Source organism: Hemiscyllium ocellatum, chromosome 1 (assembly GCF_020745735.1).
Source record: "Hemiscyllium ocellatum isolate sHemOce1 chromosome 1, sHemOce1.pat.X.cur, whole genome shotgun sequence".
NCBI lineage: Eukaryota > Metazoa > Chordata > Chondrichthyes > Orectolobiformes > Hemiscylliidae > Hemiscyllium > Hemiscyllium ocellatum.
In genome coordinates, this window is record NC_083401.1 from 89,439,648 (window position 1) to 89,464,902 (window position 25,255).

Here is a 25,255-nt window from a genome sequence, read left to right on the forward strand (position 1 = left end):
TCCACTTAAAGTTGTGTTAGAGATTTATCAAACAGTTACAATCTTTAGAGCTCATTATTTATGGATGCACGAGCAAATTGCCAATTTTATGGGTAAGCAGGAAGAATGTTTCAGCCTCTACTGGGGTCTTGGTAGTTGGCTCCAGTGGCACAAGAGAATGAATGATCTGTCGTCTTCATCCAGGATATGTACAAGTGTCTACTTGATGCTTACTCACACTCAACGCGGCATGAAACCTTATGTCTTTTCCATTGCAGAGGACTGTCTTGGGTACTAAACACTTCTGACAATTACCTCATATGCAATGAATGTATGACATTTCATTACAGTGACCAATGTAGAACTACAGGTACCACTGTGATAATGCTTCTTCCACCTTTGCCAGTGTTCACAGTTAAAATATAGAAAATGCGACAAAATTCAATAGCTTAGGCATTATCAGCTCTCCTGACCTGCTATCTCAATTGGGAGGATCTACAAGTATGAAAACAGCAAAATAGTACAGATGCTGAAAATCTGAAATAAAACCCGAACGGGCTGTAGGAGCTTAATAGGCCAGGTAGCGTGCACAAAGAGAAATAATCTTACCATTTCAAGTCGGGCATGATTTTTCTTCAAAGAATAAAATTTTAAGCTGGAAACTGGTGTTTTTATGCTGTAGGCAGAAGAGGAAGAGGGAAAAATGGAACTGATTGTGCAGGTCCAGAGTAAAATATGATGGTTGCAAAGAAGTGCTGGAGATGTAAAATGTTTGTAAACGGAGGTATGAAAAGGGAAAACAAAGGTCCACTCTTTATAGACAATGCGATGGAAAGAATGTAAGAAAAATGCAAGGCAGAGGTCATGCTCTGAAGCTATGGAAATCAATATTGAGTCCTGGAGGCTGTAAAGTGATGAAGTCAAAAATGAGGAGTTTTCCTTCGGCTTGTGCTGTGCTTCATTGGAACACCACAGCAGAGCCTGGATGGAAATGTTTGGATGGGAACAAGGTGGTTTCTTGAAATGGTATGCAACTGGAAACTCAAGGTCATTTCTATCGACAAAGCTGAGGTGTTCCGCAAAGTGATCATCAAGTTTGTACTTGGCCTTGTTGAATTTGCTCTTAGCAGAGTAGACACATTTTCTCCATTTCACACCTTAATTTCCAACCATTTTATATCTCTGCCATCTCTATAGTTTCTCCACCGTCTCCACCTTTTCTCTTTTGCTGTGAGCACTCTCATCTTCTGTTTCACTTTATCCCCTACACCTCGATCAATAGCATGAAAACTAATATTTTCCAATCCCTTTTAGTTTAGAAGTTATACCAGTCCTGAAACATCAAAGCTATTTCCGTTCCCCAAATGCTACTAGTAGTTTCTTCAGTCTCTGTTTTTACTGTAAATTATGAAAGCTTTCCACAAAAGAATTGTATGGGGCAAGGACACAACCATAAGAGATATCTGCAATCTGACCACCTCAGCAAGTATCTCACAGTCACATTCATCATATCATGCTTAATTGGTTTTCATCAACTGGCAAGATTAATCCATTCATTAATCATTCAGAACCCCTTAACTTCCAATGTCTTCCATACTGTATTGTTATAATGAGTGATGTGCACAGTCACAGACCTTATATTGTATGGGTTTGTGCAAAGAAAGATCTTCATCACAAAGGATCCAAGATGATGCAGAAACATATGCTCACCAAAGACTGGAGGAAGAAATCTAGCCTGACAAATACATGTCTCATAGAAATAAGTTGAGTTTATGAACACTTCTGTTTTGCTTTTACCTCACAAGATTGCACTTGTGGTTGTAATTTCAGTAACTGGTGTGTTAATGAGTGCTCATGACATGTTGATGAATGCAAAAGAGGTTCCTGACCATTAAAGCCAGTAAACCTGACCTGCCTGAAAAGTTCTGAGAAGTTCTGTTTTTGATTTCCCCTCCTGTTCTTTTAAACACTCCAAGTGGATTGGGAAGAATCTTTGGAAACTGTTGTGATTATCAGCAATCAATCTGGTGTTCAGCAGTCCTCATGTCTTATGTCAGCTGCAGAGATACAGAAGCCATGAGAAGGACATGAGAAGTGTTTTAAAGATAAAATGGTCTTTCCTCTTTTACATTTAATAAGGATGTTATGGGTACATGATTTGCAACGGTGTTCATTAAGTTGAATCCTGATAGTGCTGCGAATAAGATATAATACAATTTCCAATTTCCTATTTGATATTATAAGCCAAGTGAGCGAAGTTATTAGTATTACAGGAAATGAAATCACAAATTCCACTTGGAGTAAACAGCAAATTGATTACCTGAGTAACCTTTTTTACTTCAGAATTTATAGGACACTACCTTGGCAGTTGCTTACTCATTTTCTGGGAACTATGAACAACAGTAACCTAACTTAAAAATTGAGAATTATTTTTCATAAAGGAAGCAAATATTAAACTAGGTTCTTGCTATTAATTTAGTCTGAATTCTGCTACCTGGCAAGTTGTCTGTAATAGACAGCAATGACAGTCACTAGTCTAATTACACATAAAGTCTTGACCCAAATAAAATCCCACTTCTTGTCAGGGAAGCAATAGAGATGGGATCACACTAGAGGATGGGCCCACTACCCAGTCTTGTGGAAAACAATGATTCCAGGATTAATACTGGAGACTGCATAACGCTGCAGCCAATCTGATGTTGGCATGCTGGGTTGCGAATCAAGAAATTTACCTAGATCTCAATGGGATCAAATATATCATCCTTGATCTGATAGTCAAAATTATTATGAGTAGCTAGCTAAAATAACATACCTTTTGTTACCATGCATTAAACTACATTTTTGCCCAGACAAGTAGTTTTCTTGTTCAGACCCAGGAGTGCTATAACACTCTACCACTGATTACCAACAGACCCTGAGACCCATTTAGAAAGGAGGATTGGTGGCAGTACCCTATCTCAACCATGTGCTTGGTTCTATAAAACGCAAATCATCCAAGTCTGGTCTTCATTAGGAAAATTCAACTTACTACACTAAAAATCCACTGATATTGGCCCTTACAAATAACTGTTGGGATGCTCCATCTTAATTCTATGAATGCCATTCATCACTTCAGGCACAGGAATGAAAATGGATTTGTCTTCTAAATTTTAACAATGGAACGTTCATTTCACAAATCATTTTAAACTACCATATTATCAATATTGATAAACCTGCCTAGGGAAAGGGAAAAGAAAGGCTATATTTTATTTCTGCCTTGATGCAATTATAATGAGGATAGATTAAATCTTGTGTAAAAGGCAAATTAATATTTCATTCTGATTTACCATAGCAAACAAAAATAAAATCCATGGAATGGATTTCTATCAAGTAACTCTGTCTTTAACCTATCAACAGAACAATATAAATCAATATAAGGACATTATTTATTTCTGTACATTGTCAGTACCACTTAATGCTTTGGACATTGGAATTAAAAATGATCAAATTAGAAGGAAAATTGAGACAATTCCAATGGATTCTTAGGGAAAGCTAATTTGTTATTAACCTCCTGAATCACACTATCTGTGACCAACTCAGTTTTTATAAACAGATAAATCTCATTGTTTTTCATTTACTGCCTCCCCTTTATCTCAGAGCACTATCTTAAATGCACTTGGATCCCATTATATCAAGATTCCTTATGACATACCTCCATTATGAACCAAAAGGTTTCTTGTAATGTTATCATTTTGGCATGTTTTCTTAAACGTTGGTGAAATAGGGATGTTCCACAATAGGTTTAGAACCAGCCAATGTGTCAGCATTGCTACGAAATAAATCGCTGGTCAAGTCTTGCACTAATCTCCATACAATGATTAATGCAAAATTCTCTGCCCTGAGGATAAAAGAAAAATATCATACAATATCAATGACAAGTTGAAAATTATCCCTCAGATTATGAAAGACATTACAAATGCATCCATTTAACAAATGGGTGGCTCAGTGGATAGCGCTGCTGCCTCACAGTACCAGAGACCCAGGTTCAATTCCAACCTATGTTGGGTTAGTACGTTCTCATTGTCTATGCGTGGATTTCTTTCGGGTACTCTGGTATCCTCTCACAATCCAAAGATGTGCAGGTTATGTGGATTGGCCATGCTGAATTTCCCATAGTGTTCAAGAATGGCCAAGTTAATTAGGTGGATTAGTCATAGGAAATGCAGGTAAATAGTGATAGGGTGGGGATGGGTCTCGTTGGGATGCTCTTTAGAGAATCAGTGTTGACTCGTTGGGCCAAATGGCCTGTTTCAAAACTGTAGGGATTCAATGATTCTATGAAATGATGATAATCACAGAATCAATGCTCAATAATACCTTAAACAAGGAGAGGTTGAGAAAGATGTTAATGCAGATGGATGAAGTTGGTCAAAAAAGGAAAGCCTAAAACACAGCATGCATAGTTCATCCAGCAGAGAGACCAAAGCATCCATACATCTGATCTTGTTATCCTACTTCAGTGTTTCATCATGTTACTACTGGTATTCACCCAGTGCTCACGGACCATATTGGTTCACCCAGTACTAACAAAATGGGCAGAAAAAGAGATGAGGTCCTGCATAGGGAATTCAGCGAGTCAGATAGGAATTTGAAAAGCAGGACCTCTCAGTTTTGTTATTTCAAAATTACTTCCTGTGTCAAATTCTCGAGGGGCAAGAACAAAAACAGGAAGATAATATAGTTGAATGTATGGCTAAAGATCCTGATGTAGGAGAGCGTGATTCAGATATCTGGATCATTGAATCTCTTCCAGGGCAGTTAAGACCTATACAAAGTGTATGGGTGGGACCTACAGGGAGGTTTGCTAATGCCACTTGGGAAGGTTTAAACTAGTGTGACAAAGGGATGGGAACCAGAGCAATAGGTCAGCCTGTGGAATGCTTTGAAGAGAAGAGACGGGTTAAGACAAGTAAATCTAATAGGAAGAAAGAGCAGGGCTAGGTTAATGGCACAACTCATGATCTGAAGTTTATTTATTTTAATGAAATGATTATAACAGATAAGACAGCTGAGTTTAGATTTTGGATTAGGTACACGAGTCTATGATGTCGTAGCTATTACAGGAAATTGTTTGAGAGAAGGGTAGCACTGTCAGCTCAATGTTCTGGGCTTCGGATGCTTCAGGTGAGATAGAGAGGGATGTAAAAGCATTGGTGGAGTTGCATTAATGATTAGATGGGATGTCACAGCTGTACTAAGAGTGAACATCTTAGACTGCTCATCCAGTCAGGTCATATGGCTAAAGCTCAGGAATTTAAAAAATGTGCAGTCCACAGTGATGGGGTTATACTATAGGCTTCCCATTAGCTAGTGGGAATTAGAAGAACTGATATATAAGCAGACCATAGCAAGATATAAAAGCACAAAGTTGTGATAGTAGATGATTTTAATTTACCCATAATTCACTTGGCCTCCCTTAGAGCCAAGGGCTTTGTTGGGGTAGAATTTGTTCTAGTCATCCGGGAGGGATTCTTGAAACAATATGTAAATTGTCCAACTAATATTGTCATATTAGACCTTGTATTGGGGAATGAGTCTGGCCAGGTGATTGAAGTGTCAGTAGAAGGAGCATTTGGGAATAGTGATTGTAAAAAGATAGTTATTTAAAAGGACAAGACTGGACATCTTGTGAAAGTGTTAAACAGGGAGAAAGCTAATTACAACAGTATAAGGCAGGAACTGGAAAAATTGGATTGGGCCAAGTATAGAATACAGTAGCAGAAGTGGGTGCTGCAGATGCTGGAGATTAGAGTCAAGATTAGAGTAGTGCTGGAAAAGCACAGCAGTTCGGGCAGCATCCGAGGAGCAGGAAATTAGATTTTCAGGCAAAAGCCCTTCATTAGGAATGATTCCTGATGAAGGGCTTTAGCCTGAAACATCGATTTTCCTGCTCCTCGGATGATGCATGACCTGATGTGCTTTTCCAGCACCACTCTTGATTAGAATACAGTAGACTACATTGAATGAAATGCAGGTAAATCACTGTTCACCTGTGGTCCACTCACAATGTGGTCTCCTCTAAATTGGAAGAGGAAGCACTGATTGGATGACTTCTTTGCAGCATACCTATGTTCTGTCAGCAAAACTAACCTTAAGTTTCCAATTGCCTGAAACTTCAATGTACCAGCTTGCTCTCTGGCATGTTCCCTGTGTCTAAGGCTTGCTGTAAGGCTCCAGTGAAGCTCAGTTCAAGTTGGAAGAATACCATCTCATTTTCCGCTTGAGAACTCTACAGTCTTCAGGACTCAATATCACGTTTAACAATTTTAGGGCTTGAGCCACCTTCTCCCAAGTTCTTACCCCATCCCCCACACACCAGGTCTGATCATCCAACAGGCTGCTACAACAAACAACCCATTGCCAGCCACTAATCATCACATTAAGCAGCTTTTTGTTCTCCCAGGCTGACTGCTACCCATTCATTTCTCTGTCCTACTGTTTGACCCTTTCCCTCTGGGCTCCATCTCCACCTATTATTTACGTTCCCTCCACACCCCCAAACCTCCACTCCTGCCCGTCTTTGGCATATTTACCAACATTTGGAAACTGAACTGAATATTGAATGGCCTGGACAGAGTGAACATTGGGAAGGTGATTCCGTTGGTAGGAGTGACTAGGCACCAAGAGCACAAACTTAGAGTAAAGGTAAGACCTTTTAAAACCGAGCTAAGGAGTACACCTTCTGCCAAAGAATGATGAATGCATGGAATTCATTGCCACAGAAGGCTGTGGAGACCAAATCATTGAGTATATTTAAGATGGAGATAGGTAGGATCTTGATTGTCAAGGGATCAAGGGTTATGTGGAGAAAGCAGGAGAATTGATTGGGAAACTTAAAGCCATGATTGAATGACAGAGAAGACTTAATGGGCACAATAGCCTAACTTTTGATCCTATAGGGTCTTATGGTCTTTTTCCTAGCAACGATCAGTTCTGAAGTAGTGTCAGTGGACCTGAAATGTTAACTCTGTATTCTCTCCACAGATGCAGTCAAACTTGTTGAGTTTTTCAAGCAATTTCTGTTTTGTTTCTCATTTCTGGCATCTACAGTTTTTTTGGATTTTTTGAAGAGATGTTGTAAGTTTAGTTAAAAAGAAAAAGGAAGCATGTGTAATATTTACAAAAGAGAAATCAAACAATGCATTTGATGAGTATAAAGGGAGCAGGAAAGATCTTAAAGAAGAAATTTGGAATACTAGAAGAGGCCATGAAATATCCTTGGCAAGTAGGACAGAGGAGAATGCCAAGGCATTTTATACATGTATGAGGAGCAAGAAGGTAACTAGTAAAAAGGTAAGTTCACTCAAGACAATGGAGGGAATTAATGTGTGGAGTCAGAAGAAGCGTGAGAGATCCTTTATGAATGTTTTGCCTTGACATTCACCAAAGAGAAGGATGTGTGTAATGGTAAGTTGAAAGTGGGATTTATTAATATCCTAGGGCTTGTCAATATAAATAAGTAGGAGGTGTCAGGTGTATTGAAAAACTTAAAGGTAGGTGAGTTGCCAAGGCCTGATTGGATTGATCCCAGGATTCTAATGAAGGCAAGGCAGGAGATTGTTGGGGCTTTGACAGAGATCTTTGAATCCTCTTTAGCCATAGGCAAGGTCCCAAAGGTGTAAAAACAATGACTAGAGATACTGGAAACCAGATTCTGGATCAGTGTTGCTGGAAGAGCACAGCAGTTCAGGCAGCATCCAAGGAGCAGTGAAATCGACGTTTCGGGCAAAAGCCCTTCATCACGAATAAAGGTAGTGAGCCTGAAGCGTGGAGAGATAAGCTAGAAGAGGGTGGGGGTGTGGAGAAAGTAGCATAGCCACATTTGCTTCCTCAGTGCCTGCCACCGTAACCAACTCATCCCACACGGACTCCGCACCACCTTTAAACCAGCAGAGTTCGGACCCGAGCAGGACAAACAGTACAGACTACAGATTCAAAAACACCAGCAACAGTTCTCCTTCAAGATCCTCTGCTCCACTCTCACAGCAATGCGCTGGCACCTAACGTCTCTACAGTCAGCCCTGCCTCAGCTGAGGGCCACACTTTCTCAGAATTGCAAAGAACCCACTCTATACTACATCCTCAGGAGAATTCATACTCTCAACAAGCAGTATTTCAATTCCACCTCGAACATCAAAAACTGCAAGTGCAACAAACTTTTATCTGCCCACTTCCACAACCAGCGCTCCTCAAACATTCCAGAAGATTCCCCTGGCCTCGGAAACTACTCAGACGCCATTAGCCATGTAGCTGATGCAGCTGCCACCTCCGCGCTGACTGATGATGTCACTTCCGCCACCATCATGGCCACTCCCACAACCTCTTCCGCCCCTCACAATTCCTCATGCATCACACGTGACATTACTTCCGCCCCTCACATCATCCTGATGCCAGACGCTCAGTGATTTCTGCCACCCCTACTACTGTGGTCACCACCACTTCCGCCCCCCACCAGCGCCACTCACCTGCATTCTGCTAACACTCCCCCACAGATCCCACTCTCACTATCCCCAACTCCCAGAACCCCGAGGGAACACTACCTCTGCTCATGACTCCACCCCCATTCCCCCCACCATCACACCCACTCCAGTTACCGGCTGTGCCCCCACTCCCAGCTCCACACCCATAACCAATCCCAGCCCTGCCAAGTTTTCACCATCCCCCCAGACCTCCCCCTCACTGAGGACGAACGATCAGTCGTCAGCAAAGGACTCACCTTCATCCCCCTCCGTCCACGCATCAATGAATTTAATACACGCCATGACGTTGAACAATTCTTCCGTTGCCTCCGCCTCCGAGCTTACTTTCACAATCAGGATTCCCGCCCACATTCCGAGGACCCCTTCGCCCACCTCCAACACACTGCATCCACCTGGACACCCCGCGCTGGGTGCCATTGACCTCTTCATTCCCTACTGCCGCCAGGACATTAACCGCCTCAATCTGTCCACCCCCCTCCCCCACTCCAACCTCTCACCCTCACAACGCACAGCCCTCCAATTCCTCTGCTCCAATCCCAACCTCACCATCAAGCCAGCGGATAAAGCGGGCGCAGTGGTAGTCTGGTGCACTGACCTCTAGACCGCTGAAGCCAAACACCAACTCGAGGACACCTCTTCCTACTGCACCCTCGACCATGACCCCACCCCCCATCACCAAACCATCATCTCCCAGACCATACAGAACCTCATCACCTCAGGGAAGCTCCCACCCACAGCTTCCAACCTCATAGTCCAGGAACTCCGCACTGCACAGTTCTACCTCCTTCCCAAGACCCACTAACCTGACCACCCTGGCCAACCCATTGTCTCAGCATGCTCCTGCCCCATTGAACACATCTCTACCTACCTCGAAACTGACCTATCCCCCCAGTCCAGGAACTCCCCATATACGTTCGAGACACCACCCAAGCCCTCCACCTCCTCCAAGACTTCCGTTTCCCTGGCCCCTAATGCCTCATCTTCGCCATGGATATCCAATCCCTCTACACCTCCATCCGCCATGACCAGGGCCTCCGTTTTTTCCTCTCCAGACGTCCCCAACAGTACCCTTCCACTGACACTCTCATTCGTTTGGCCGAACAGGTCTTCACCCTCAACAATTTCTCATTTGAATTCTCCCACTTCCTTCAGACCAAAGGCGTAGCCATGGGCACATGTATGCCTGTCTCTTTGTTGGCTACGTAGAACAGTTGATCTTCCATAATTACACCAGCACCACTCCCCACCTCTTCCTCCGCTACATTGATGACTGCATTGGCACCACCTCGTGCTCCCGAGAGGAGGTTGAGCAATTCATCAACTTCATCAACACATTCCACCCTAACCTAAAATTTACCTGGACCATCTCTGACACCTCCCTCCCCTTCCTGGACCTCTCCATCTCCATCATTGACGACTGACTTTACACTGACATTTTTTGCAAACCCACCAACTCCCACAGTTACCTGGATTACACCACTTCCCACCCAACCTCTTGCAAAAATGCCATCCCATATTCCCAATTCCTCCGCTTCCACCGTATCTGCTCCCAGGAGGACCAGTTCCACCACAGTACACACCAGATGGCCTCCTTCTTTAGAGACCGCAATTTCCCTTCCCAAATGGTTAAAGATGCCCACCAACGCATCTCGTCCACATCCCGCACCTCCGCCCTCAGACTCCACCCCTCCAACGGTAACAAGGACAGAACGCCCCTGGTGCTCACCTTCCACCCTACAAACCTTCGCATAAACCAAATAATCTGCCAACATTTCCGCCACCTCCAAAAAGACCCCACTACCAGGGATATATTTCCCTCCCACCCCTTTCTGTCTTCCGCAAAGACCGTTCCCTCCGTGACTACCTGGTCAGGTCCATGCCCCTCTACAACCCACCCTCCCATCCTGGCACTTTCCCCTGCCACCGCAGGAATTGTAAAACCGGTGCCCACACCTCCTCCCTCACCTCTATCCAAGGCCTTCCACATCCATCAAAGTTTTACCTGCATATCCACTAATATTATTTATTGTATCCGTTGCTGCCAATGTGGTCTCCTCTACATTGGGGAGACTGGGCACCTCCTAGCAGAGCACTTTAGGGAACATCTCCGGGTCACCCGCACTAATCAACCACACTGCCCCGTGGCTCAACATTTCAACTCCCCCTCCCACTCTGCTGAGGACATGAAGGTCCTTCACCACCAGACGCATGGAGGAAGAATGCCTCATCTTCCGCCTCGAAACACTTCAACCCCAACGCATCCATGTGGACTTCAACAGTTTCCTCATTTCCCCTTCCCCCATCTCACCCTAGTTCCAAACGTCCAGCTCAGCACTGTCCCCATGACTTGTCCGGACTTGTCCTACCTGCCTAGCTCCTTTTCCACCTATCCACTCCACCCTCTCCTTCCTGACCTATCACCTTCATCCCCTCCCCCACTCACCCATTGTACTCTGTGCTACTTTCTGTCCACCCCCACCCTCCTCTAGCTTATCTCTCCACGCTTCAGGCTCACTGCCTTTATTCCTGATGAAGGGCTTTTGCCCGATATGTCAATTTCGCTGCTCCTTGGATGCTGCATAAACTGCTGTGCTCTTCCAGCACCACTAATCCAGAAATAGGCAAGGTCCCAGAAGACTGGAGAACAGCTTAAGTTGTTCCTTTGTTCAAAAAGGTCAATGGGATTAATCCAGGAAATTATAGTTTGGTGAATAGGGAACTAGTAGGAAAATTATTGGAGAAGATTCTTAGGGATAGGATTTACTTGCATTTGGAGAAGAATGGATTATTAGGGTTAAATTAAGCATGGTTTATTTTTATGGGAGGTCTTGTCTCACAAATTTGATTGAGCTTTTTGAGGAAGTGACAAAGTTGAGGGTAGATCAGTGGATGATGTCTCTGTGGGTTTTACTGTCTCATAAGTTTGATCAGATCCCTCATGGTATGCTGGTCCAGAAGATCAATAATATGGAGTCCATGGTGAATTGGAAAGTTGGATGCAAAATTAACTTGGTCATAGAATACAGAGTGTCGTTGTTAAGGGATGTTTCTCTGACTGGATATTTTCAGACCAGTGGTGTTCTGCAAGGACCAGTACTGGGACCTCTGTGGGTTATGGGTGATTTAAATGAAAATGTCAGTGGTCTGATTAGTAAGTTTGCAGATGTCATGAAATTTGTGGATTTCTGGATGGTGAGGAAGGAGATCAAAGAATGCAGCTGGATGTAGATCAGCTAGAAAGTTGGTTGGAAGAATAGTAGATGGAGTTTAATCTAGACAAGTGTGAGATGATGCATTTTGGAAGGCCAAATGCAAGAGAAAGCATACAGTAAATGACCAGATCTTGGAGCATTGATATACAGAGGGATCCTGGGATTCAAGTTCATATCTCCAAACATAAGCGGAGGAAGCGTGTGAGGTAAAGAAGGCTCATGGCATGCTTGCCTTCATCAATTGGGGCATTGAGTATGAAAGGTGGCAAATCATGTTGCAACTGTATAAGACTTTAGTTAGGCTACATTTAGAGAACTGTGCAAAGTTCTGTTACCATACTAAAGGAAGGATATGGAGGATTTGGAGAGGGTGCAAAAAAGGTCTGCAAGGATGTTGCCTGGATTAGAGTGTATTAGATATAAGAGAGGTTGGACAAACTTGGATTGTTTTCAGTGGAGTGTTGGAGACCTAATAGAAGTATGTAAAATTATGAGAGATATGGATAGGATGGATAGTCAGTCTTAACCCCAGGATGGAAATGTGAAGTACTGGTGGGCATAGGTTCAAGGTGAGAGGGGGAAACTTGAAAGGAGATGGATCGGTACATTATTGGAAGGATTTAGAGGGATATGGGCCAAGTGCTGGCAAATGGGACTAGATTAAGTTAGGATAACTGGTCAGCATGAGTTCGACCAAAAGGTCTGCTTGCCTACATCTGTATGACTCTACATGCAACAAAAGAGTTTTGCTCAGAGGAATGTAGCTGCCTGGAATAATGTGCCAGGTGAGATGGTAGAAACAGAACAGACAAGCAAAGGTTGGGATACATTTAGACAGACACATGAATAAGCAGGGAGAAGGAAATGGACCATGTGCTGGAAGATAAGATTAGTTTAGAATAACATCATGGTCAGCAATAACATGGTGGTCTGAAGGGCCTATTCCTACTCTGTACTGCTATATGTTCAATGTTCTGTATCAATTCAAGATTCCTAATGCTGGAGGGTCAAAAAATAAACTCTGTCAGTGCTGCTTGTAGGCTTTCAGAGTGGGGAGGATGCTCCTATGTGACACTAAGTGCATGGCTGAGGGACTCAGAGTAAGTGTGGGAACCTTTGGTAAAAACCACCCCTCCTATTGCCATCAACATCACCTGGACCCTACAAGTCCCATCTAAGGAACTCTCAACCAGCCATCACTCATCTGTGCCTTCTTCTGTTAGAGAACCTTCTCCTCAAGTTGATGCATTATTCGCACAATCATCACCTACCTGGGCAGCAGCTCCTGATAGCCAGGTCTTCCACTCTTCGGATCAAGGATCCAGAGCAGGTATGCTCCTATTTCTTATCAGTATAGGAAGAGAAAACTGACAGGCAAGTGGCCTTCGATTGTTGGAGATATCACCATGCAGAATATTTTAACTGATGATAATTTTGATAAATGTTATACCAGGTACGCTAACTCTGATTGGTTAAAGCATTGCCCCAAGAAATACACGAGCCAATGGCTGTCATCTCTTTCATGAGATGTGTGTGTCATCGGCAATGTCAACATTAGTTGCCCATCCTGAATTGCCTTTGAACTGAATGGCTTTGCAAGGTCATTTGCAACAGCAGTCAGGAGTCACAGGTACACCAGACCTGGTATGGAAGGCAGATATTCTTCCCTAAAGGACATGAGTCTATAAGATGGGATTTTATGATAATTGACAATGTTTACCTGATTACAATTAGACAAACGTTTTATTCCACATTTTTGTTAAATTCAAATTCCATCTTCTGGAATGATAGGATTCAAGTGCACTGCCCCAGAATTTAAACCTGACTTTCTCTCTGGTCAGTCTGCCACCACGAGAAGCAGGGTTCTGCCTGAGAGTACATGCACACACACTGCATGCTGTAGGATTCAGCAAAATAGGTGAAAGTCATTTTCAGTCTCACTTCTTCAGGGAATGACTTGATCAATAGTGGTCAATCTGACTGGTTTAAAATGTAAACAGAAGTTGGCAGTTAAATATCAATTATTTATAACTAATATATTATCCATGGCAATGTGTCTACCAATCATGAACAACTTGCTGACTAATTAACATTCCCTTCTCACAGTGTAAGTGTTATTTTCTCTTGGCAATGGTCATCCTTGAGAATTGTCCTGATGAGTACATGATGGAAAGTTGGATCAAAATGTGTCTTTTTTCATTAGTTGGGTAGTTCTACTCAGCCAAAAAACCATAAGGGTATGGATGAGTAGAATTTTTATTTTGCTCATGATGAGACTAAGTGTTATATGTAAAAAAAAAGAACTTCCATCATAACTAGTGAGTACTAATTAATAAATTACTTTTGAAAAATGTTGTATGTTTATTCTTAATGGAAGCACACCTATAGATTTAGACTGTTAGATTAGATTAGAATCCCTACAGTGTGGAAACAGGCCCTTTGGCCCAACAAGTCCACACCAGGCCTCCAAAGAGTAACCCACCCAGATCCATTTCCCTCTGACTAATGCACATAATATGGGGAAAACATGCAAACTCCACACAGACAGTCACCTGAGGCTGGGATCAAACCCGGGTTCCTAGCACTGTGGCACAGCAGTGTCAACCACTGAGTCAATGTGCTGCCCTTTTACTTATTAATCACATTAACAAGAAGTTTTAGAGAAGGTTTACTTGTAAGTTTTATGTAATGTAAGTTTGATTAGATGAAAACCACAAAACTGCAATTTGTTCTTTGGAGAAATGAACTTGATTAATCAAATTGCCTTTTCTAGTAAAATGGTCTTTTCATGTTCATATGAATTTCTCGAAACAGGGACTGGACTGTAGTTGCTTTCTAGCAGCAGTTACTGACTCATAACGATAGCGAGGGGCCCTTTATGGCAGCTGTTCGATCATGTCCTGGCCAAGGTGAGTTAACTCATCAGAAGTTAGAGATTGAATCTACGATTCATGTCGTTTCAGGAGTGTTGTTGGAATATGACAGGTGTCCCCATTGAATTATCAAGGAATCATTTTTGTACTTCCTTGTGATTGAAATCTAATCTTTCTTTTTACTAGAAAATATATCTCACATAATACTTTGTCATATCCATTTTGTTAAATAAAAAACTCTTGACAGTTGATTAACAGTGACAGGGAAAGTGCCAGATTTCAGGACATGGATAAACTAATGGAATGAGCTCACACATGGTGGATAAAGTTAAACAGAAAGTGTGAACAGATGCATTTTGGAAGGAAGAATGTGGAGAAACAAAAGAAATTTAAATCTAAACTTAATGGTCTAATGTTAAAAGGAATTCAAGAACAGAGAGACCTGGGATTGAGGTAAAAAGGGTGATGGGGAGGTTGCATGAACAATTTTGAAGGTGACAACACATACTAGATTAGATTCCCTACAGTATGGAAACTCCCTTTGGCCCAACAGGTCCACACCAACCCTCCGAACAGCAACCCACTCTGACCTATTCCCCTACATTTACCCCTGGCTAACACTAATGCTATGAGCAATTTAGATGGTCAATTCACCTAACCTGCACATCTTTTGGAAACCAAAGCACCCAGAGAAAACTAACACAGACGTGCGGAGAATGTGCAAACTCCATGGCAGACACTCTCACCCAAGGTGCTGAGGGACCACCGTGCCCACTCCATCATATGTAAGCCTGTTAAATAAATTAGGATCCTTTGCTTATAAAGACAGAAATAGAATGCAAAAGTAAGAAGGTCTTGTGTCCAATTTTGCAAACAACCTTTTAGAAAGGATGTGAAGGCTTTGGAAAAGGGTAGTGTAGATTGCTAGCATGGTCTCAGAAATGAGGGACTTCAGTCAATGGAGAGACAAAAGAAATTAGAATAGCTTTTGCGCACAGATAGATAAACAAGAATTAATATAGATACTCAAAATCATGTGGCATTTGTTGGAACTGTTTGCACTGGTGGAACTGTGGCCAGAAACACCATTTTAAAATATTTTGCAAAATTGCCAGAGTTGTGTTGTAAAGGAAGGTGTTTATGCAGTGCCCTTATCGATCAGGATTTCACTGCTTAAAAATGTAATGGAAGCAAGTTGAATTTGTAACTTTTAAAACAGAATTGAATGGAGGAAGATTGTCAGGCAATGGGTAAAGAACAGAGAAGTGGGATGAATTGATTAGTTTTATTAAAGAGCTGACGCACATACGTTGGGTTAAATTATTTCCTTTTGTATTGTAAGATTCTATAACTCAATAAGTGAGGACGTTAAAAACTAATTGAAGCTCATGATCATGATTTGTTGTTAAGCTACTTTTGCAATTTAGTACATCACATAAGTTTGAATTACAGGCTTGTCACTTCCTCCCACTTATCGATTCTTCCATATATAATGAGCTGAATCTGTCAAGTTAGAGCTGGAGCATTGAAATGTGTCTAATGCAGTAGGTTACAGAATTATATGGAGCTATCATAATTAACACCTTCAATATTCTAGCCAAGGATTTGCTGTATCTAATGCCCCTAGAAAAGATTTGGAGACAATACCCAATGTCCCCCCTCGTACAGAAAGAGGAGGTCAGTTTCTCCTCCTGCTATAAATGCTTTCTTGGATGCTACAGAACTACTTTCACTAATCTTTGGGTTCTAAAAGTCTTTCTCTCCCTATTTGGTTTCAATGGTGCTCCCGCTTCACTTTTTCCTCTCTGTTCCTGTTAACATAGACTTTCCCCTTCCTCTTCTCTTCTCCTTTTTCCTCCTTTTCTTTCACTGATTACTACCTTTTTATTCACACGCAGGATGTGGCTGCACCAGTATTTATTGCCCATCCCTAATTTCCTTGAGAAGATGGTGGTGAGTTGCATTGTTGAGGTGCTACTTTCCACTTGGTGTGGGGAGACCAACTATGTCATAAGGGAAGGAATTCCAAGATTTTGACCCCGCCTGAATTCATTAGATATGGTATTCAACACCATTCCAATCCACAGTTACTCAAGCACCCCGTGTCCATATGCAGCCCATGTCCATATGCAGCCCATCTCCATATGTAGCCTAAGCCCATATGCAGCCCAGGCCCATATGCAGCCCATGTCCATATGCACCCTGTGTCCATATGTAGTCCATGCCCATATGCAGCCTACGTTCACATGCAGCCCATGTCTATATGCTGCCCATGTCCATATGTAGCCCATGTCCATATGCAGCCTATTTCCATATGCAGCCCAGGCCCATATGTAGCCCATGTTCATATGTAGCCCATGTCCATATGCAACCCATGTCCACATGCAGCCCCTGTCCACATGCAGCCCATGTCCATATGCAGCCCGTGTCCATTTGTAGCCAGACCTGTACAGGCTTCGGCTGTAAATGGCAGGTAACATTCACTGCAGTCAAGCAAAAAGCATCTTCAATAAGAAAGACTCTAACCATCTCCCCTTGACATTCAATGGCATTACCATCAAAGAATCCCCCACAATTAACTTGCTTTTAACAAGAACATGAACTGCATTGGCTTTATAAATATAGTGGCCGAAAATGTAAGTAGGAGGCTGGCAATTTTGCAGTGAGTAATTCACTTTCTGACTTCCTTAAGCTTGTCCATCATCTACAAGGCACTAATCAGAAGTATAATGGAACACTCCCCACTTTACTGTGTGAGTGCAGCTCCAGAAACAATCAGAAAGATTGACACCATCTCAGACAAAGCAATCCACTTGTTTGGCACAGCATTCAACATGGTGAACATTCACTCCCTTCACCATGATGCACTGTAGCAGTAGTGAAGACCATCTATATTGCACACTGCAGTAAATGGCCAACATTCCTTTGATAGCACCTGCCAAACCTCCAAACTAAAAAGACAAGGCAGTGGATGCAATGGAAAACCACTCCCTACAAGTTCCCTCCAAGCTACACACTATTCTGAATTAGAACTATATCACCATTCCTTCATTCATTATTGGTGAGTCAAAATCCTGGAAATCCCTTCCGAACACTACTGTGAGTATATGTGCATAAGAAGGACTGCAGCAGTGAAGCAGTGCTTTTGTCACTCTCTCAAGGATTGTTGTTGATGGATAACATATGTTGACCTTGATAGTAATGTTCACATCCCATGAAAAAATATTCTAAAGCATGATAGTTTTTCATTTCTACTTGCGGTGCTTTCACAGTATGAGCTTTATGTATCATTATAACATTGATTATAAATGAGTGAAACGGTTTTGGTTTACAAATTTATTTGAAAATGGGTTCTTCAACCAAAATTATGCAATAACCTCTGTTTAATACCATTTCTCTTGAGTTTCTATAAATCTTACACAGGAGTTATGATAACAATTGAATAAAGTCAATGGCATTAATGTTAATATTTTATGTGAATCGAATTGAATGTGAATTACTGGATTCAAAAGAAGGGTGATGTTTGAAAACAAAATGAACCATCAATGTATTACAAGAAAGTGGAAGGGCCAATTGTTAAGGATTTACACTGGTCACAGAGAATGAAAAATAGTCATACTGCTCTCAAATAGGAAACAAATTCACGCTAGCTGCATTTTTCTGATTAGAAGTCATTTGCTCTCAAGGAGTTGAGTACACAATCAAGGCTGATTCTACAATGTAATGCAAAAGAAATGAAGTCACCTTGTCAGACATGTTGAATTTTAGATGAGATATTAAAATGAGACAAAATCTAATTGCTCAAATAAAAGCAAAATACCATGATGCTGGAAATCTGAAACTCAGAAAATCCGGGAGAAATTCTATAGTTTTGACATTATCTGTGGAGGGAGAAACAGAGTGAATATTTCAAGAAATATATGACCATTCTTCATTGTGAAAAAGTTTTATATCAGACTCAAAACACTGATGCTTTTCTCTCTCTTCAGATGCTGCCAGACCTGTTACATTTCTCCAACATTCTCTGTGTTTCTTAAAATGCAATTGTTCATTGATACAGGTGAAGAAAAATAATTTTATGGCATTATTTGAAGAAAAAATGTTTTCACAATGTCTTCAGGCCGATGAAGTTCATAAAATGTAACTAGTCATTCATCTTATAGTCTTTTCTTTAGGATCTTTTACAAACTATGATTATGTTGACGGAACAACCAAGATTGCACTTCAATGCAATTATTTGTATGTCAAGTCTTTTGAAAAGCTCCTGTTATTATGATGCTATAAAATGCAAAGCTTTTGTTCTACTTTACATCAAATCAAATGCCACCAGAACGTCTCCTTTTCATTCCTAATCATTTTTATCTTATCTACAATAAAACAATGTTCAAAATTGTTCCAATTCTCATTTCTTTTGTAAAAAATTAAACCTCTTATCTTTTGTCAGGTGCTTTTTATTACGATATGTAATAATATCTTGAACAAATATCTTGAGATAGAATGTACAATTAAAGTGTCAAATAAATTATTTCAAATGGGTCCACATCTGTGTGAAAATGTCAGAGAGAGGACTGTCAAATCAATACCTCATTTTTCTACAGCTTTAAATTTCTGGTCTTGTATCATCATCACAGCTTGACAGTGCTTGTTTTGAATTACTGACATGCATTCTGTTCATAATTACTGTGAGATTCTGGGAATCCATTTTGGAAAGCAACTATTCACTCGATCAAGGCAACCCAAAATGTTTCATTTCGGTATTCTCACCTGCAGAGAGTATAACATTTATTCCTCAATCTTGATGCATACCCACAAAGCAGGGAGAGTGTCGATCTTTACTTTTGTGACAAGAATTCTAAAATGAAAACCGAATATATTGACAGCAATTGCAAGTTATTTATCTCTTCTGATCATAGTGCAGCAGTACTTAAATAATAGACTGTCATTTTGGAGGTGGAATTGGTCATGGTTACTTGACTGAAAAGGATTATTGACTTTAAAATGAATTCGGTCTCACTATTCTTTACTATTAGTACTTGAACTTTCATCCATGAGTTGAATGTACCAGAGTTTGGAGAATCTATTCAAAAAAATGACAGCTTTTACATCTGATTTCTGATTTGGGTGGGGATTACGACAAGTATTAAATATTGGGCCACGGGATGCCAGAGATAGAGAATGATGCTGTTCAGCAATGGGTAGGGTAAAAGAAAAAGTTGCAATAAAATCCCTCCAATCCTCATAACCCTGTCACTCCTGCATACTCCAATGCATCATTTATGAAAATTCAACCCACTCATTCCCTGTACCCCAATAACCACTCTCAGCTGTCAATCTGTGAAATGGCAGGTTGACTATTGTGGTAATATATGGTTATGAAATCAGTCAGGCATTGCTCATTCAGTTATAGAGATCCTGAGGCTTATCTCATTGAACAGAATTAAATAGCAGGTGATCTTCTTTAAAAACATTCCAGGCAGATTTAAAAAGCAAGATTTAAAGAGTGGGAGTTTTAAATGCCTCAACAACTTAACAGGTCCTTTTAACAGGTCTACTTGACATGTTCTCTTTGCCCACTTGACAGGTCATATTGACAGTTTCTGTTGAAGGTTTGACAATTTTCCTTGATCATTTTTAAAGGGAGTTAAAATAAGTAAAGGTACGACAATTTTTAATGTTCCATTCAGTTGACAGTTAATGTATCTATTTACAAATTATCATGTCTACATTTAATTATTGTATAATACATTTCATGCCTCCCAAGGACAACTGGCCTCTCCAAAGGTGTTTGAGGACCATAACCAAAGAGTGTACCCTGCCTAATGAGAGAAATACTCCAAGTTCAGGCATGCTCATGAGTCACTGCAGTTGAAAATTCAATTGGCTAGCTTCCTCTATGAACTGCACATGTTAAGATCATGGTTCACCCCCATTCCAGGCTCTATAAAATAGGAGAATACAATTTTTGTTGACAAGCCTTCTGATTTCTAGTCTCATCTACCATTTTTGCCCCATCATGGCAAAATTCCAGACCTTAGAGTTCCTCAACTTTACTATATTCATGGTAATGGAAGCTCTGATTTGATAGGGTAGATTGATAGGGAGAATAGACTTACAACCAAAGCTATACTTCAAGTGTGATACTGGTAATTATTCTTCAGACAAATGTACAGAAAATCTGGGCATCAGTCCATCAAAAATCATTTGCGGCTCAGTCAACTGAAAATCCCAATACTGAAATTGTTCAGTTTTTGCCAGGCAAGTGCAAAGATTATAGATTGAGTTAAGCTATAGAACTGCCATGACTGCTTGACTGCTGAACAGGCTTGAGGGGCTGTTGTACTGTCTCTAATCTGATAATAAATATTTTCCATCTGTAAAGGTTTATCATCAGAGGGTCAGTTATATTTAAATGAATCACTTTAATAATATCCGCCACCAAAATTCACAATTGCTACTTATTTCATAGACAATGAACACACCGTGGCCCATTACCTGAATCTATTAATATCCATTTGTCATGTCAGCTTGGCCATTACTAATTGTATTTGTAATTTATTATTTGCCTGCATGCCTCATGAATAGATTTACATTAATAATGTCCTCAAGAAATACTTCTATAATGTTTCCCCCCATTTTAAGCATTCACTGTACTAAAATGTAATTTTAATATTCATATGAATATCATATTCAAACTTTGAATTAAATAACAATGTCATATCCGCATATCTTGTAAGTTGTCTATGTTTGTTTCTGTGGCAAATATAATTAAGTAGGCTATTCAGTTCTTTATGTAAAATTAATCTGTTCTGTTGATTAATAATGTGCACGTAACTTTAGGAGTTTCCAACTTGTACTACAGCGAAATTGTATTACAGTATTTATATTTACAATCCCAACAAACTGAATGGAATCTAGAATATACTAAATGCCACATTCAATAACAGATTCATTCCTCTAGTGTTGCAATTAAGTTTACCTCATTTTTTAAAATATTATCTGTGATTGGGTTTACCGCTCATAAAAGGCAAGGCATTGGCCCTGGCTTTTGTCATGTTGAAGGGTACCTCGGTTATAGCGGAAATGGCAGAAGTCAGAAATCCCCAGTATGCCCTTGAACCCGGCGTTTTCCACTTTCACAGTCAGGATTGAACATTTAAATCACCAGCAACCTTCCCAGGGATCAGATTTTGCAGTCTGGAACCAGAGTGTTGAAATTGACGAGGAAAGAGAAGGTCTCAGGGAATAGTCTTAATCCTGTGGAGACTTGACTGATGCGGAATATGCATAAACCTCTTGGAACTGTCTAACATGTTGACAAAGAAGGGTCACTTGACCCAAAAACTTAACTCTACTTTCTTTCCACAGATGGTGCCAGATTTGTTGAGTTGTTTCAGTAATTTCTGATTTTGTTTCTGATTTCCAGCATCCACAGTTCTATGGGGTTTTTTGTTTAGTGTTTAACTCACTGCCACATCTCTTCTGGGTCTGCCCACCTTGAAGAAATTCTGCTCCTCTCTCTGACTCTGTCCCTGTACATGCTTCTTACTAAGATTCATCGCAGCTCCCCTTATTGCTGGATCACATCCATTTGCTCTCACTGTCATCGTGTTCCCCTTCATGCCTTTGTAGCTCCTGCTAACTCACTGGGGACATATCACCACTCTCTCCAGCTCATGCAGAATCATAAACTGCATTTCCATCCACTGTCATCATATTTAATTCCTGAATTGTCTCATTGCAGGGAAAACTGAACTAACCCTGGACTGATGTGTCTGCAGCACCAATACTAATAATCCCCAGACTGACTGCACCAAAGCTGCAGGACTGACTCTGGCCAATCCTAGGACTGAAATCTGATGAGCCCCTTGATTGACTGTAGCAGCAACCCTGATTGACGGTGGTCCTGTTTGACACCAATATAGACTATGGTCGCCTTTCACAGTCACACATGACTGGTTGAGGCGCGTGCAGTGTGTTTGCTGGTAAACTGGTGGCACACTTGTCAGCATGAGATTAAGCTAGCCTTGTGCCAGACAGCATGTCCCCCAATTGACTGTTCCATGTTCAGAACCATGAATAGCTTCCACCTCTTCCATGTGCTAAAAACCAAAGCAAAACACAGAAGCTGGAAATCTCCAAGTTACTGCAAAATAAATGAGCACCAGGAAAGTAAACTAAGAGCCATAAGTTCATCGTGTGTAAATGCACAAAACATGTTTAGGTATATGTGAGCCTAGATGTAAAATAGCTTGGCAAACACATACAAGTAATGAATGCCTCTGATGTCCAGAGTGAACTCCTGAGAGGTGAAGTGCTGAATTAGTTTGTCGAAAATCAGGCATGATGATTGGTGGCTTGATGATGCCAACTTAAGTGGACAAAGAATGGAGGAAGGTAGATGGATGCAGGGACATTGTGGCGAAAACAGAGTTGGAGGAAACCCAGAGAAGCAAACAGCAAGCTGTTCCTATCAGGAGAATGCTCAGTCTTTCAAAGCAGGTATTGACGTCATCTAGTTTCTTGGGGAAGAGTCGAATGCTGCGCAGAAATTAGGCGAGTTAGGTTATTAATGAGATGCAAATGCATGGAAATAAAGTCTGAAGTTCATTTCAGACTGAGTTTGTGAGTTTCTGAACTCACTGTTTAAACCCTAAGTGGAAATTGGAAATATTTCTTCCTTATATAGAGCATGTGAATTTTCAACTTTCTCCACATATTCCCAACTTTCCTGGCATTGTCTATGCTACACAAGATGGTGGATAATTTTAGTTTGATCGCAAGGTGAAATGACAAAGAAGGATTGGCTAAGACTTGCTTCAACTTCAATTCAAGCAGGACCTCTTGCAGCAGCATCAGTGTTCATGTACTCTTATATATTTAACTGACTTTTAAGGAAACTGATTTTGAAGGCTCTGCTTCACCAAACTGGACTGTCAGCTGGAATATCTACCAATATTAATCCTGTCAGGGATACTGAGGTAATTCTATCCTTGATCTCTTTTAAAATTGGTTTCTTTCATGTTATACATAAATGGAACATGTACAATTTTAGCCAATCTGTTACACATAAATGCACCATTGTGTTCCTTGCCAAGAAAAGTATATAATCTTTTCTCCCATGAAAACATGATAGTGAAATATAAACTCAAGATCACAATTATTAGCTGTAAAGTGCACAGCTCTGTCATTTGGAAAGATTCAACCATGCAGCAATTACCAACACTGTACAAGTGAGTGGAAAAGAGCAGTTGGCTTAAAACATATTCTGTATGCTTTCTGAGATGCAATGTTGACTGCCTGGTGATGCACCCAGGGTAGAACATCTACTGTTCTTTGAGTAAGGGTGATTGATGCACTCAATGTATCACTACTATCAGAGATTGAAACATTAATCTGACTGTGCTTCTGCTTTTGGGCACGATTTGGAATGTCCACTATAACCAGTTATACTTGATTGGCATGCATACTTTTCAGGACAGCATCATTTTACAAAAGCAGGTCAGCAACATTAAATTAGACAAAGGTGAGGATGATACAAAGATGCTGCAGAGGGATATTGACAGGTTAAGCAAGCGGGCAAAGACGTGGCAGATGGAATATATTCAGGGAAAATGTGAGGTTATGTATTTGGCAGGAACAGCTGAATATTATTTAAATGAAGAAAAATTAGATTAGATTCCCTAAGATATAGAACAGATAGATTTAGGACTTCAGCAGGTGATTGGGGTTGTTGGCCTTTATTTGAAAGGGAATGGAGTGTAGATGGAAGAAGATTTTACTAAAACTATACAAGGTACTCGGCAGACCATAGCTGGAGTATTGTGAACAGTTTTGGGTCCCTTATGTAAATGTATTGGAGATGGTCCAATGATGGTTCACTTGGCTGGTGAAGGGACTACCTTATGAGGAGACGTTGAATAGGTTGAGGCCTGTGTTCATTGCAACATAGAAGAATGAGAAATTATTTCATTGAATCACACAGGGTTGTTAGGGCTTTCAGCAGAGTAAATGCAGAAAGGTTGTTTCCCCTGTGGGAGGTTCTTGGGCCACAGGGCATAATGTCAGAATAAAGGGTGAGTGCATTTAAAATGGAGTTGAGGAGGAATTTCTTCCCTCAGAAGGGAGTGAATTAGTAGAAATCTTTACCACAGAGGGTTGCTGAGGCTGGGTTGTTCAGTATATTCAAAGCTGAGAGACAGACTTTTAACCAGTAAGGGAATCAAGTGTAATGGGGAAAAGGCAGAAGTTGAATATTCTCAAATCAGCTGTGATCTCTTTGAATGGTGGAGCAGACCCATTGGGCTGAATGACCTGCTTCTGTTCCTACATCTTATGGTCTTGTAGTCAGAACTAAATATCACCATGAATTGTTGCCAAATTGGAAATGCTGGAGAGTGCCTACGAAAATTATTTTTGTTTCAGTCACTTAGGCATACTTACAGTTGTCTAAGCTTCTATACCTCAGCAGATTACGCCTTCCCCTCAAGAAAAATATATCAACTACTGCATAAATCCATGTTTCTATCTTTGAATTCTACCATATCAGAAATCTCTATATTTTAAGAGATGATTTTAAACTTGTTGCACCTGGATCCTTCCAGGTACTATAAGCCATCTATGTCTCATTAATCAGTTTTCAGTTCATTCCTACTTCAAGTAGGACACTGCTACA